A 16,927-nucleotide genomic window follows, 5' to 3' on the forward strand; every position below is an offset into this window, starting at 1 on the left:
TGAGTGGGAGAAAAAAGAATTATGAAAAGGGGGCAGCCCTGGTGGCTCAGCGGTTTAGCGCTGCCTTCGGCCCAGGGCCTGATCCTGGAGAACTGGGATCGAGTCCTGCGTCGGGCTCCCTGCATGGAGCCTGCTTCTCCCTCTGCTTGTGTCTCTGCCTCTCTCTCTCTCTCTCTCTCTGTGTGTGTGTCTCATGAATAAATGAATAAAATCTTAAAAAAAAAAAGAAATATGAAGAGGGAAAATTTAAATTGACCATAATTAGTAGGGGTTTAATTTTGTGAAGTTCAATCATTAGATAACATAGGTTAATATTACATTTAAGCAAAAAAAAAAAAAAAATAAGTCTCTTTGTTAATGTCTTTGGTGGAATGAGAACCAAGTCTATCTTGTAAGACTTACAAATTTGACATGGCATCATCTCAGTTGTAAGGGGATTGTGTGATTGTGTATATGAATTATTACTATATGTAATATTTTCTGCCATTCCAATCCACTTCTTCCTGTGAATAGGATAGCTAGATTTTACTATTTTGTACTAACTGTTCACTTTTAGAGAGTGAGGAAAGAATTAAGATTTTTAACCTGTGATCATATGACAGTTTTGATGTACTTTTTAAAAAGTACAGAGTTTTTGATTAGGGGAACTTTGGAATAGAGTGAGCGTTTCCTACTGAAATATAATGTTAGAGAGTTTAAAATTTTTCACATGTAATTCATAATGATTATCTTAATATGAGTAGAGTAGTTATTCTTCTCATCGACTGAAATAATAAGGCAGTTGATAAATGAAAACAAAGCTGTTGTTGATGTGAAGTCTTTGAGTGCTTTTCACTAAGGATGATATTGTAAGAAGCGTGCTTTGATTTTCAAGACTTCTCAGTGGGCTACTTTTCCAGTGGTGTATTTTGAATAAACCAGGATAGTTGCTAGCCGAGTTCAAATACTGATTAAAGAAGAAGCGGCTTTTGGTATTTCAGATTCATTCTTATGAAATTTTGTGCGAATGTTTGTCTAAAAGTGCCGGCTCTAGTAAAGATGGTAATAGGAGTTTATGAAAACTAAGAAATGCCAGGCATTTTAACTTAAAAACGCTTATTACATTTTGGAAAATTTACATTTTGTTTTACTTTGTAATCTTAGTGTTCTCTTAGCAAAACGGTTACAGAGTTCTTTAAGGACAGGTACCCTGTGTCTTTCAGTTTTGAATCTTAGTGTGTAACAGTGTCCTGTGTACTGCTGCCCCGAAAATTCTAGAGCCCTGTGTGGTCAAAGGCAGAGGCGTGGGATAGCTTGTTAGGTGACTAATAATAAATCACCTGAACCACATACAGCTTGTGATTTGTGAATTATAATGGCTGTATCGCACTTGTAAGATTTTTAGTTGTTTTTTTTTTTTATATCCACTAGTTTTTTTCTTGTTTCTGCTTGTTTTTAAACATTTTTAAAAATTATTCTTTTATCTCTTTGTGGATCTTTTATGTGCTTATTTTGAAGTCTTTTTCAGGTCACTTGATTAGCATTTTAATTTTGTCTTAGTGAATTTATATTGTGGTAGTTGATATTGTTGGTGTTTACGCCGTGTTCTGCAGTTTTGCAGGCTCATTCTGACGAAAACTCTTTCTCTTTCTCTTACGTCTGTGTCTTTGTGATTTTCCCTCCTGGTATGGTAGATGTGCCGTTGTCTCTGCCTGCCTTTGGAGTTCCCAGATCAGAATCAGGTCTTGTGCTAGTGGATCGGAGCACCAGCCCCACGGTGATGTTGGTGATATCACAGATTCTGTCACAGTCAGCTGGCCTTAGGTCAACAGCCTCCTCAGTGGTAGCTCCAGCATGGTTAGCAAAAGCCTTTTTCAGTCTAGTTTCCTAATCCAGGACCAGTGCCACCCCTGCCCCCCGGTTCTAAGCAAGGAGCCTGGCTAACGACCCTGTGTCACACAGAACTCTTTGGTGTGCAGTTACCCTGTGGGATTTACTTCCTGCTGCCTTTTCCCACTTTGGGGCCCACAGCCCCCAGACCTGGTGGCTTTAGGTTGGCTCACACTTGGTGTTCCTGTGAGATTTCTGATTAAGTGGTATTTAACATGTTTGGGGATGTAGATAGGTCATTTTAGTAATTTGTTTTTATATTTTATCTGTTATTTCTTTGTGTTTGTTATGAAGACAAGGGAGCCACAAAGAATGAACATGCCTTCTTTGGAGGTTTATTACCATAAAGGCCAAACTACTTATTTCACAGTGAAGATTAAAAAAAAAAAAAAAAAAAAACTCTGACAGTTTCTGCTTAGTTCCCTAGCTCCTAGTGATCCTCTTTGTCATCCTTGTACCACTTTCCTTGCTGGGTGAGCTCTGTTGGCTTCTTCCCTGTAGCACTCTGCTTGCCTCACATTAAAATCACATGGCTCTTCATTCTTTCCTTCAGGAAATCTTTAAGATCTTAGAGGGCAAAGATTTTTATTACTTGTGCTAAACACTTTTCCTGAGCTCTTAATAGGTGCTCAATAAATAATGCACGGATTTGGGTGTTCCTAATTAACATCCTTTAGAATGTGGTGGCTATTCCACAGATTATTATTTTGAGGTGAAATTAAGCTGATCCTATGTGAAAGGAGATTAAGAGGGGTGGGTGTGTGTGTAGTGTGGCATAAGAGTGTTCTGAGGAAGTGGAGCAGTGTGAGAAGGGCACTAAGGCACATGTATTTGAGCATTTGGGAACATAGAGATGGGGCAAGACGAAGCCATGGAGGTGCTGTTAGGTTCTAGGGTGTGATGGCCCAGGAGGTTTGCAGGTCATCCCATAGGGCTTAAGGAGCTGTTAAAGGATTTCTCTTTGCTGGGGCACATGGGTGGCTCAGTGGTTGAGCTTCTGCCTTTGGCTCAGATGATTGTGATCCTGGGGTACTGGGATCTGTCCACATTGGGCTCCCTGTGGGGATTCTTCTTCTCCCCCTGCCTATGTCTCTGCCTCTCTCTGTGTCTCTCATGAATAAAAAAAAAAAAAAAAAAAAAAACAAAACTTTAAAAGAAAAGGATTTCCGTTAGGGGACCAACTGAAGATTTCATTAATGAAAAAGTACTCTGACATATAGGCATTTTTGTTAAATATAAGTGAAAAAGACAGGTTATAGGCAGTATTTGCCGCCTTCTAGCTTTTTTCTTGGTTTTCAGCCCATTTTAGGCTTCCTTTGAAATAGACTGGGTTATGTTTCTTATTCTTGCCAACTTGATGGCTTTTCTCTATCGGTAGAGGTCATTTTTGAGTAGATCACTGCAACCATAGGTTAGGGAAGTGTTACAGTGTCTGTGTTATGATCCAGTTTCTAGGGGGTTGTAAGTTTTCAAAAAGATAGGAACTGAGTATACCAGAGTTTCTGTTTTTGAAAAAAATAGTGAAGAATCATGGTACAGGTTAAAAAATTGGAAGAGGGGCACCTGGGTGGCTCAATGGCTGAGCATCTGCCGTTAGCTCAGGGCATGATCCTGGATCATGGGTCTGGGGATTGAGCCCCACATCGGGCTCTCTGCAGGGAGCCTGCTTCTCCCTCTGCCTGTGTTTCTGTCTCTTTCTCTGTGTCTCTCATGAATAAATAAAATCTTTAAGAAAAAAAAAAAAAAGGGAAGATATGTCATTAAAGTCTAGATAGAATTTCCAAACCTAGATTGGGTGAGAATGATGGGTAACTAAAGTTTTTTTTTTTTTTCCAGGATTTCTTTAGAAAATTAAAAGAAAGGTTGATACTTGTTATGTCTGGATGTGTTTATCTCTGAAGCATTTCTTAACCGTTCCCATGTCATGAGCCACGTAGGATGTGGTGGAAGTTATACAGCATTTGGGGTAAACTGAGGAGCTGTTTGGGGCTTGGAGGCAACTGGCTCTGACACCTTAGACCAGGCTGCTACTTGCTCCCAACTGTCCTGAAAGTGGAGGGGGCTCTGTTTCTTTGCATGTTCTGGCACACCGATTGGGGTACCCCAGCCATAAAACTTAGAGAATTGGTAAAATGTTTTAGGATAATTTTTAGTTTTTATTCTAGATCTTTATTCTGTTCAATTTTGAGGCTAGATATTTATCTTGTGGAAAATGTATTATATGATGCTGCTATGAGTTGTGTGTTTCATTGTGGATTGTTGACGTTATTACAATCCACAAAAAGCCTTTTGATTTTCAGCACTTAAATGGTTTTGTTTTTGCATATGATAAACATTTACCAAGATTTTTTTTTCAGAATTTTGTTTTATCAAATGGTGCCAAAGATGAAATACATGTATGAAAGTTGTTATGTTTAAACTTTGGCTATAATTTGAAATGGTTCTTTTAGATCTTTAATGGAGATTGTCACAACAGGCGTAGTTCTTGTAAAAAGCATTGCTAAACAATTTCTAGATGATTTTTTTGGGGGGAATGTGTTAAACGAAAACAAACTAAAAAACGACCAAACCCCCAAAATGATTGTTTAGGGTACTACTTAATTTTATTTTCCCATCTTTTAACTTGAAAAAATAAAGCTATATACTCTATTTTTAAATTTTATCTTATATTTTATTTCACTTTCTTCAGGAAACTTTCGCCCTGTAACTAATTATATGACATATTTTCTAAGAGAGGATTTCTGTGTTAATTTTCTTCTGATTTGACAATCCAGGAGTGAATCTCTTGCATTAGTATGCTTAATCCTGCCTGCCCTTTGTCCTAAATAAAGGAGTGAGTTTTTTGAGGTCACTTCTGGATATGAAACATTTCTCATTTAACTGAGGAAGAGTAATGGCAGTGAATATTTTGGGATGTAGTATATTTATGGCTTTCTAATAGAGTAGGAGCAAATATCTTCATTCTGTGGAGCAGTAGACTAAAAGTTCATGCTGATATGAAAACAATTTAATGTTTGGTAAAAGTTTTTTTTTTTTTTTTAAGATTTTATTTATTTATTCATGAAAGACACAGAGAGAGAGAGGGAGGGAGGCAGAGACAGGCAGAGGGAGGAGCAGGCTCCATGCAGGGAGCCCAACATGGGACTCCATCCTGGGTCTCCAGGATTGCACCCTGGGCTGCATGCAGCGCTAAACTGCTGCGCCACCGGGGTTGCCCCTGTTAAAACAGTTAATGTTATAAATGAGTAGATTACTAAGCCACTCAGTGGTGGCATAAGAATTCTTCTGAGTCTTATTAAATAGAAAAATCATGCAAGAAATAATATAAGGCTTTCCCTAAGTTTTGGCTAAATTTTTTCTAGGATAATTATGTAGATATATATCTTGTTTTATGGGATAGCTGTGTACCTTAGAATTTGGGTAGAGGTTAAAGAAAAAACTTCCATTGAATTGTATTTTGAATACTGAGGAATCATGCATTTAATGGAATCTTGAAAGAAATCCCTTTGTAAAGTATAAGTATCTATTTGTTTATTTAGGCTCATTTATGTTTGATAAGTTCGGATTTTGGAAGATAAAGTTTTAATAGTTAACTATTCTTAAAATGAATATACCCTTGAGCCTTGAACAACATGGGTTCTGACAGTGTGAATCCACTTATAATATGGAATTTTTTGATAAATACAATATAGTACTATATGATGACAGATGGTAGGTACCTTCTGGTGAGCATAACATACTGTATAGTCACAGAGTTGTCTGATCTCTATTGCATACTTGAAACTTAATGTAATATTGTGTGTCAAATATACTTAGAAAAAATGCAGTGTAGTACTCTAAATGTATTTTCCTCATGATTTCCAAAGTAACATTTTCATTTATCTATCTTTATTGTAGAAATACAGCATACAGTACAAATGGCAAGATATATGTTAATCAACTCTTTATCTGCAAGGCTTCTACTCAAGAGTACACTATTAGTAAAGTTTTTAGGGAGTCAGAAGTGATAGGCAGATTTTCAACTATGTCAGGGTCTGGTGCCCTTAACTCCTGCCTTGTTCAAGGGTCAACCGTATAATCAGAATTTTAATTGGAAGAAGGAAGATTTTGGAAATCTCTGGAGACTTTTTGGTTGTCATAATTACTGGGGAGACCTACTGGCAGCGGGCAGGGGCCAGGTACAGTATACAATAGTCCCTGTTGAGAAACACTGTGGGTATAAGCTATCAGAACCATGGCAGCAGTACACTGTAGGTAAGGTAGGTGATGGGTGATGAAGAATGCAAGCAAAAATTGCTTCTCAGATAATTTATTAGATCAATTTCTTAGTTTAAGGTGATTTCTTAGTTTATTATATTAATACTGACCATTGGAAATGGAATATACTTTACTTTTAGCTAATTTGTCATCTTTTTGACCATTTGCTGCAGAAAAGTGAGTAATTCTTAATTTGATGCTATGGGAAATTTAATATGAATTTAATGTAGTATTTCTTATGCAGTATAGTCAATTATGGTATTCAAATATAAGTATAGAATTGAGTTTTTGTTAGGAGATGATTTGCAGTACTTTTGTATCCTCTTGTTTTGATAGTTTTTCAAACTTGTAACAGGATAAGTTGTAAAAACAGAACCCAAATTCTTCGTATGCCTTTCCAATTTACCAGTTGTTTACATTTTGTCCATTTGATTTCTTTCTTGTTTTCCCTCTTTGTCACACATACACACATCCATATCTATATATATCTAAACAAAATTGATTTGTAGGTAAAACATTTTCTGTGAAAATATAGTTTCCTTTTATTAAATCATTTAAATTTGTAGCATAAATGTCACTTACTGTACTATTACAATATAATCTTAGTAAGGTTTCTAAATTACTTTTCCTAATTAAATCTTAAAATTTCAAACCATTTACCTACTGTCGTTACGCTATTACCATTTAAAAATGACATTGTTTACATAGGTTTTGTAGGCATAACATTAACATTTTTATTTTAGACCCACAGTATATTGCATTATGTAGATTGACTTGGTATATAAATGAACTTTAATTAAAATTCTTTAGTATAACAAACCAGGGTCTCTTTATAATAGTTTTAAGATACTCCCTTCTTAAGGGAAATTCTTTAAAATGCCATTTTGATAGAGTAAGTTTTCCAGTGGCAGTCTTTAAGAGTCTGAGAGACCTGGGTTAGCTTTGCTATTAACTAGCCATGTTAAAAACAAACAAAAAACCAGAACAAAAAGCAAAACAAAAAAAACTAGCCGTGTTATGTATGGCCAATGGCTTGACCTCTTTAATGCCACCCCACTACCCACCACCCCCTCCTGCACCTCTACTCATTTCCTTGTTTTAAATGTGGGGACCGGACTACATTGTCTGGAAACCTTCTAGCTCTAAAATTCATGATTATATATCACTGAGAAACTTTCATTTCCAATTTTGCCTTATAGGAACACAGCTATTGAATGAAACGAGAAATGTCACTATTAAGCTAAATTAAGAAAACTTACACGTGTAGTTTTCAGGGCTTTGGGGCCTGTGTGTGTTGCTCCTCGTTGGAATTTGTGTCCTGGTTGCTTTTGGAGGTACCTTTGTTCCAAATGTAGGCACATGTTCTCTGTTCATTGTGCTTCTTCTCTAGGCAAGCAGTGATGGAGGGGAATGTATATTTCAAATTAATAGTCTTAAATAGTCCTCTCGTTATCTCTTTCATAATTTCAGAAGATAGTTTGATTTATAGTTTATACTTGAATCCATGTAATTAGAACTGATACACTGGTTTAAAATATTCCATATCTCTTTTACATTAGCTTCTCTGAAAATGAATTTCTTTTTTTTTTTCCCCCATCTGGTAGTTTTTATAAGTGAAAATGAATTTCTGTATGAAAATATTACATATATGACTTCTGGTATTCTTCATTTATCAAAAGGCATATAATGGAAAGCACAACTTAGTAACTGATTTTTTTTTTTTTTCCTTTGGTGCAGTTGTTTATACAATTTCAACAAAGGTAAAATGAGATCTTTGGAAGATCTAGGGACACAACACTTTACAACAGTGGCACTTAGGAAGGCATAACTTTACAACTAGGAAACAGCTATGTTACAAACCTTAAATGAGAACTCAACTCACTTCAAAGGAGAGGAAAAAGGAAAAGAAAGGCTGTGTTAGATCATTTATTCTACTTTTTGACTCACTATATAAATTAGATCTGTAGAGTACAAGAGCTCATGCTGGTGCAAAACCCTCCTGAGTGCAAAGGCTGAAGTATGAATTTAAAAATTTTGAGAAATAGGTGAATTCAATACAGAAGAAACTTGGCAAATTATCTTACTTCAACTGTAATTAACATAAATAAGTGATATTTATTAAATGGCCTGGCTATTAAATCTACATATATTAACATTGGTTTTTTTATAGTGTCTGGACAGCTATATATTACCAGTTTTTGCCTTAAACACAAATAGACATTTTCTATTAAGGGAATTTGAGCCTGTCAATTTATATGATGGATGTCATTATATAGCTGTCTCCTCATTTCCCAGAAGTGTGAAATTGATGTTAAAAATTTCAAAACCTCTATGTTTCTCTCTCAAAATTGTTCTAAGATTGTGTTTTGATACTATATTTTCTTTTTCTTTTTTGGAGATGGACAAGGTGACCATGGAAGTTAATTCTTTTTAGGCTCTCTTTAAAGCTGTTGGTTAGAAAGGGTCAGAATAGAATGAAAACATCTTCCCAATTCTTCCCCTGCCCCAGTCACCCTCTCCTAATTCAAGGACTGAGTCATAGGTTAGTTTATTAACTTCATGTTCAAAGATAGTGGTCATGTGCAGGCAATTGGTTGTCGAGTGCTGTTTTTTTGCCCTGAATTCAGAAGCTGACTTCTGCTGGCATTACCTAGGTACTGTGGAGTCGAACCTAGTTTTCTTTCCCACTGACACATTTGGAGTATTCGGGCGTTAAACTTTAAACAGTGGAACTGGACAGATTTCAGTAAGACAGTGATGTACGCTCATCTACATTTGTTTTACATTGTGGAACATTTAGGGTCACCATGGCTTGTAAAACAATGTAGTTGCCTGTTTCAGATTCTAGAAGAATGGGATAGAAATAGAAGTTTCAGGATGTGTTAGCATGGGTTTTGACAATCTCCAGTAAAGTACTGTGTTTAATGTCTTCACTGATTAACTTTGTTATGTTCTAATGCAAAGTGAGGTAGAATATATTGACTGATTCTAACTTAAAAGAAATTTGAGAATGTGGACATGTACGCATACTGTAAGTTTTTATATAAATTCACAGTAACTGGTCTTGTGTATTTTCTTTAGGCAATAGCTTTTTGTTATTTTCTTTATGTGCTGTGTAGATGTAGATGAAGTGTGAAGTGTTCTAGATTAGGAAAGGAGAGGCCAGGTTTTACCAATGTTGGAAGAAAATTGCAAACTTGCTTACTCATGACAATTATGGTACCACAGAATTGAGTTTCATTTTCAAACCAGCTTGAATTTGTTGTTTTAACTGTATCAACAAACTTTATATGCCATATGATTGATTCATACTCAGAAACGATGACTAAGATGTATTTCATTGGCATGTTCTATGATCAAAAATACTGTTTCTGGTGGTGTAAGTAACCTAGAAGCTATTTAAAAGAGGGTTTCTTTACTGCTAACTAAGGGGAAGTCTTCCTTGTTACTAGAGTCTCTTAAGGAAAGATGTTTCCTTAGCATCTTGGCATGGTCTTGGTCCAGGTTGTCCCATACGGAGTCAGTAGGGTGTGATTTTCTTTTTCTTGCCCAAATCAGACTTAGACCTTTTACAGGAACTTTGTACTTGTATGTACTTATAGGTGTATGTACTGATATGTACGGGGAACTTTGCCCAGGACAGGAGAATCACCTCACTCACCTTTCTAGACACCCAAACTGACTTTGTTAAGAGGAACTTGGATCTCAAATGATTCCTTAGCAGAAGTAATGCTGTAGTAAAAACAACAACAACAACAACAACAACAACAACAACAACAACCTACTTTAAAATGTTTGACTTGTATTACAGAGGTGGTCATTATTGTGTTTTCTCCTAAAATGTGATGTAAAAATTGTAAGCCATCAGAAGTTCTGGTCTAAATGAAGAGATGTGCTATTCTAACTCAGTGCTGAGCTGCATTCTGGTGGAAAATGATAGTGTTGAGATCTGCAAAGTTTTCCTTCTTATTTCTTCCTTTGATTAGTGAGTATCTCTTCTCAGCAGGTAAAATTCTCTCCCTTCCCAATCCTTGCAACTTAATTTTTTAAATAGGATCAACCTTTTATTTTTTGTTTTTGTTTCTGAAAACATATTTAAAAAACCCCACATATTAACTTATTTATTTTGGAACTGTTTGAGAGTAGGTTGCATATGTCACACTCCTCTTCCCATTTTTCCTTCAGTGTACTTGCTGCACAAGTAGCATCAGTGTGTAGTTCTCAAGAACAAGGACATTCTCTTTCATAACCACAGTAAAATTACTAACTAGGTGAATTACATTTATATGATGTTCTATGCTTGGGTTGTTGGGTTTCCCAGCAATGTCCTGCAGAGCCCATTTGCTCCTGGCTCAGGGCCTGTCCGGCTGTCAGTTCCCTGTCTCCCCGTGAACCTGGGACAGTCCCTCAGGGTTCTTGATCTTTCACCATACTGGTGATTTTGAAGGGTGCAGCCCAGTTGTTCTGTAGAGTAGCCCTCACATGAGGGTTGGCTGTGGGTTCCTGTCATGAATGGGGTCCGCATGAACATGCGTGACAGCTTGCACCATTCCCTCCGGAGGCTTGTCTAGAAGAGAAAGGAAGACTGCGTGGTGATCTTTCCACTTTTTTCCATTTAGCTCTTTAATGGAAAAATTTCCCATTTCTCCCTTAATCGAAATAGGATTCACATCTCTTGCATAAGAAAGGAATTTATTGCTCTGCTTTGCTGCTTGGTTTTGCTTTTATCACAAAGGCTTGAGAAAAATGGCAGAGAGATTTTCTAGAATATGAGATGACCTGGGAAGGAGACAACATTCAGCTTTTGTCAAGAGAAATTTCTTTCTGCACAATTCCTATTTTGAATTATGTTGACAGAATCTCAAGATGCTGTTGAACAGATATTTTGAAGGTATTAGATATAGCACAATTGAATTTGTTTAGTAGCAATAAATAGCTATAGCTCTTTATGTATCACTTGAGATTGCTTCACTGTTAGCTTTTCTTATAATCTAGTGCCTCTTTGTCTTTGTCCTAATAAAGTTTCCTGCCTAAAAATAGAATAAATGAATGCATCAAGACTGCTTCTCATTAGGTTTTAGAGATTTATGGGTTATATTAGATTTTAATGTGAATTGTCCAGATACTTACCATCTATAGTCATGAGTCTTAAAAGTTTAATAATTGCAAGGTGTAGGGATCCCTGGGTGGCGCAGCGGTTTGGCGCCTGCCTTTGGCCCAGGGCGCGATCCTGGAGACCCGGGATCGAATCCCACGTCGGGCTCCCGGTGCATGGAGCCTGCTTCTCCCTCTGCCTGTGTCTCTGCCTCTCTCTCTCTCTCCTCTGTGACTATCATGAATAAATAAATAAAATCTTTAAAAAAAAAATAATTGCAAGGTGTAGTGAAAGCTAGAAAATTAATTTGGAATATTGCAAGGTATAAGAGATTTAAATCTTTCTTGACAACTTTGAAACACAATGATGCTGTAAATTGATTTCTTAAAATATTTTAAGAGTTATGGTGTTTGAATGTGATTTTAAAACAAATTTTAAGGAAGGAAATATATTATTTTTGAATACATAATAATTATGTCTTTTAGTATTAACAGATACTAATGAGTGCCTCCAAGTATTCTGCTGCTGGGTTGATCTTTGGCGAGATAGACAAGAACAAGACCGACAGTCAGTAGCTTCTTAGAGCACAGAACTGGTTGGGAAGACAGCTACTGCACAAGTAGCATGGTATTATTAATACAAAAAGGGGAATGTAGGAGTCTGCAGGAGCAAGGGAACCTATCCGTAGGGAGGGCAGGAAGACCACTGCTAGGAAATCATATTCCAGCTGATGTCTGGCTAAGTGAAGAGGAGGAAGGAGAGGTTTTTTGTTTGTTTTAAGATTTCTTTGAGAGAGACCGCATGTGCTTGTGGGGGTGGAGGATGAGACAGAGGGAGAGACTCTTTCAAGCAGACTCCCCACTGAGCACAGAGGCCCATGTGGGGCTCAATCTGGAGCTCAGTCTTAGGATCTATGAGATCATGACCTGAGCAAAAACCAGGAGTCGGAGCTTAACCCACTGAGCCACCCAGGCACCCTAGGAGAAGGTTCTTAATGGAGGGAACAACATATGAAGACCTGGAGTTGAGAGGTTGAAATTAAGAAATGAAGGAAATTTAGCACTGGTATAAGTAAGTGGTGGGAGGAGATTAAGTTTGTAATTTTAGTTTAGATAAAACACATGTTGTAGCCTCCATTTTCTATTTTATTTCACCTAATGTCACTAAAACTAATCTGTTTTCTTCTTCTTTACAGTCTCCTTTTCCTGTTGTTTTTAAAGTATAATCATAACACCGAAATAAAGCAGCCATTTGTTTTTTTGCATGTGACCCTGTGGTCTTGTCCAGATACGTGTGTGTGTGTGTGTGTGTGTGTGTGTGTGTATTTAAGATTTTTTTGTTTATTTGAGAGAGAGAGAGTGGGAAGAGGGGCAGAGAGAAAGAATCTTCAAGTTGATGCCCTGCTGAGCAGAGCCTGATGTGGTTGGGGCTCCATCTCATGACCCTGAAATCATGACCTGAGCTGAAATTAAGAGTCACATGCTCAACTGACTGAGCCACCCAGGCACACCAGATACTGTATATTTTTATATAATTGGATTCATAATGTATATGCAATTTTATATTTGGATTTCTAACACTGAGTCATATTTAGACAGTTATCATATTTCTATAATTGTTTTTCATAATTAAAATTCAAAATTTTCAAATTCCTAAAGGTAATGATGCATAGTAACTTATATAACTATTTCCCTCTTGTTTGGTTATTTAGGATTTTTCAATTTTTAAAAATGTTTGCAGAATGAATGTCACTGGTGAATTAGCTCCTTTACTTTAATAAAACCACCTAGAGTGAATTCCTTAGGCTAGATTTATAGTACTGAAATGTTTTTGTATATGTCTCCCATCTTTCTTAAAAGACTGTACTAATTTAGTTACTCTGGTAATTGGTATACAGGGATACATTTCACCATGACTAGTGTAGTAGGCTCAACATGGCATTAAAAGTTGCTTTTAGTTGCATATATTTGATTTTTAGACAGGATAACTTTTTTGTCTAAATTGTGGTAAAATACATAGAACATAAAATTCGCCAGTCTTAACCATTTGTAAGTGTACAATTCAGTAGCATTAGGTCTGTTTATGATGCTGTGCAGCCAGTCTCCAGAACTCTTTATCTTGAAAGACTGACACAGCATACTCGTTAAGCAGCTTCCCATTTCCCTTCCTCCAGCCCCTGGCGCCCACCATTTGTCTCACCTTCTGTCTTCATGAATTTGATGACTCTCCGTATCTCATATAAATGGGATCCTAAGTATTTGTCTTTTTTGTGACTGGCTCATGTCACTTAGCACCAATGTCTTCATAGTTCACCCATGTTGTAGCAGGTGCCAGAATTTCCTTCCTTTAGAAAACTGAATATCTATTTCATTGTTTGGATCACCACAGTTTGGCAATGGGCAAGTTGGTTCACTTCTGCCTTTTGGCTCTTGTCAGCAATGCTTCTGTGAACATAGGTGTGCAAATATCTTTTTGAGACTCACCTTTCAGTTCTTTTGAGTATATACCCAGAAGCAGAATTGCTGGATGATATGGTAATTCTGTGTTTAATTTTTGGGGGAACTGCATGCAGTTTTCCATAGCGGCTGTACCATTTCTCATTGCACAAGGGCTCCAGTTTCTCTACATCCTGGCCAACTCTTTTTCTTTTTTTAATTTGTTTTTATTTGAAGTTCGATTTACCAACATATAGTATAGCACCCAGTGCTGATCCCATCAAGTGCCCTCCTCAGTGCCCATCACCCCAACCTCCTGCCCACCTCCCCTTCCACAACCCTTTGTTCATTTCCCAGAGTTAGGAGTCTCTAATGGTTTGTCTCCCTCTCTGATTTTTCCCACTTAGTTCCCCTTCTTTCCTTTATATTCCCTTTCACTATTTCATATATCCCCTGTATGAGTGAGACCATATGATGATTGCCCTTCTTCGATTGACTTACTTCACTCAGCATAATACCCTCCAGTTCCATCCACGTCGAAGCAAATGGTAGGTATTCGTCCTTTTTGATGGCTGAGTAATATTCCATAGTGTACATATATTACCTCTTCTTTATCCATTCATCTGTCGAAGGACATTGAGGCTCCTTCCACAGCTTGGCTATTATGGACATTGCTGCTATAAACATTGGAGTGCAGGTGTCCCGGCATTTCACTACATCTCTGTCTTTGTGGTAAATTCCCAGTAGTGCCATTGCTGGGTCGTAGGGTAGCTCTATTTTTAACTCTTTGAGGAACCTCTACACTGTGTTCCAGAGTGGCTGCACCAGCTTGCATTCCCACCAACAGTGCAAGAGGGTTCCCCTTTCTCCACATCCTCTCCAACATTTGTTGTTTTCTGTCTTGTTAATTTTCACCATTCTCACTCGTGTGAGGTGGGATCTCATTGTGGTTTTGATTTGTGTTTCCCTGATGGCAAGCCATGTGGAACATTTTCTCATGTGCTTGTTTGCCATGTGTGTGTCCTCTTTGGTGAAATTTCTGTTCATGTCTTCTGCCCATTTCATGATTGGATTTTTTGTTTCTTGGGTGTTGAGTTGAATCAGTTCTTTATAGATCTTGGATACTAGCCCTTTATCTGATAAGTCATTTGCAAATATCTTCTCCCATTCTGGCCAACTCTTTTTTTTTTTTTTTTTTTTTTTTTTTGACAGCAGCCATCCGAATGGGTGTTGAGGTGCTATCTCATTCTTAGGATAACTTTTTTATGTGTTCACTATTTACATTTTTCTTGTATCATATCCTTTTAAAATAGTCCTTTCTCCTAAAATACTTAACTGAAAAATCACAGACTTTAACTCTGGATGATACATCTCCAAAAATTTGTTATGAAGCAGTGTAGTTTTTTAATATGTGTATTAGGGCTTTCTATGTTCTTTGGGGGACATGGGTCATTTTGTGATGGTTAACAGAAAGATAATGCACAGTGTTTCTGTATTTATATACACAAGCAGTTTTGTGAGTTCTATGGAAATACCTATGTCTTTATATTTTTCATATACATGTATTTGGTGCATATGGACATTTGATCTTAAATGCGATGTTATATTGAATTACCATTCATCTAGATTCAATTCCAAGACTTAACTACTTTTTAATATGTGATTTTTAAAATAGTAATGAATTTTTAAACTAATAATGTTATTTGACAGCTTTGTTAGAATCTGGAGTAGGTCAGATTGCTTGGATGCTGTGTTTTCTTTGAGTTCTTGATTTTGGAAAGAAAGTCGTATTTAAATTTCCTTATTATGACTAGGAGGTCTCTTTACCTTCTGTATTTATGTGTCCATCTGCATGTGGCTTTGGAAAGTCAGAAGACTTATTTGTGCATAAAGGAAAGCTTTCTTTAAAAATTCAAAATGTGGTAATTGATAAATTGGAATATGTTCAGTTATAATGTGCTGTGTGTATCCTTTAATTCCTACTATTTTTCCACTTGAAGACAGTCCTCTGTCATCCTGTACTTACCTGCAGAAGTTATTTCAATTGTAATTCAATAATTAATTGTGTAATTATGTGTTTAGTGTCAGTTTCTTTTGGTAGAGTGGGAGGAGATTGATCACGCTTGTAATACAAGGAGCTAGCATTGTAGTTAGAGCTTAATAGTTTTTGTATGGATGAGCAAAATTTTATTGCCTTTAAAATGAACTTACGATATGTCAGTACATTAAGAATTTCTAGGTGTTGTGAAGATTTATTGGGATAATATGTTGTAATTCTCCATTTTTGTGAATTGTACTTTGCATGTGCATGTTTATGACAGTTTCTTTTGAGCCACAGAAAGTACAGAAGCTTCAACCAAGCTATAGTGGTTTCTTGGTTGCTTGTTATAAGCAAAATGAATCGCCCTTTTATAAAATATCTTTAAAAACTGGTTTTGAAAGAACTGCTAACTTAATTACATCAATACAGGTACTTTTGTTCATAAACAATTACTACCATCTAATATGCTTAGAGATTATGTGAAAGAAGGATAATGTCATCCATAATGCATATTCTGTGGCTCTTTCCACATCCTGCAACTTTTGGACATTTTACTTTCCCATATTTTATTTTGCCTTTTTTTTCTGTGGAAAAAAAAATCTGCAGATAGTTGATTAGCTTTGACAGTGTTATTCTTTAAATATCCCATATGAATTATTAGGAATTATTGTAAGAGTACTTGAGCTCTATTTGGACAGAAAATATAACAGATATTTGGTAAAGGTATATGGAGGAGCGCCTGAGTGGCTCAGTTGGTTAAAGCACCTGCCTTCACCCCAGGTAATGATCTCAGGGTCCTGGGACTGAGTCCCATATGGGGCTCCCTGCTCAGCAGGGAGTTCCTTCTCTCTGCCTTTGCCACTTCCCCTACTTGTGCACTCTCGCTCTCTGTTAAATAAATAAATAAAATCTTTAAAAAATAAAAATGAAGAAGGTGTATGGACAAAAGTCAACTCTTATATTTGTAATCAGTATACATTTTATCCTTTATCAATGAGTTTATAGAGATTTTCAAAATTGTAGAACATAATGTTTATATCCCACCTGTAAAATCTAAGTAGAATGACAAAGAAATGAAGTATATTAAACTGATTTATTAATCCAAAAGGAGACCAGTCAGAGTGGGTTTATCATTTAATATTCAAAAAAGCCTTTTTCTATTTGCTGGCCAGTTGACATCTTGCATATTTACAGATTGTTTTTGTCACAAGTGTGGCCACTCATATTTTT

General features: G+C 36.6%; 1 protein-coding gene and 1 long non-coding RNA gene across 2 annotated transcripts in view; one reads left to right on the top strand and one right to left on the bottom strand.

Moving 5' to 3' along the window:
• Nucleotides 1-16,927, top strand: part of USP6NL (USP6 N-terminal like) — a 167,799-nt gene that overhangs the window by 19,199 nt on the left and 131,673 nt on the right. The window lies entirely within an intron of this gene.
• The window catches only part of LOC125753597 (uncharacterized), an 84,466-nt gene that overhangs the window by 17,593 nt on the left and 49,946 nt on the right, over nt 1-16,927 (bottom strand). The window contains exon 4 of the long non-coding RNA XR_007405749.1: nt 7,386-7,512. This is a non-coding gene — a long non-coding RNA (uncharacterized LOC125753597). The remainder of the gene's footprint in view (nt 1-7,385; nt 7,513-16,927) is intronic.

This window comes from Canis lupus, chromosome 2, assembly GCF_003254725.2.
Source record: "Canis lupus dingo isolate Sandy chromosome 2, ASM325472v2, whole genome shotgun sequence".
In the NCBI taxonomy this organism is placed as follows: Eukaryota; Metazoa; Chordata; class Mammalia; order Carnivora; family Canidae; genus Canis; species Canis lupus.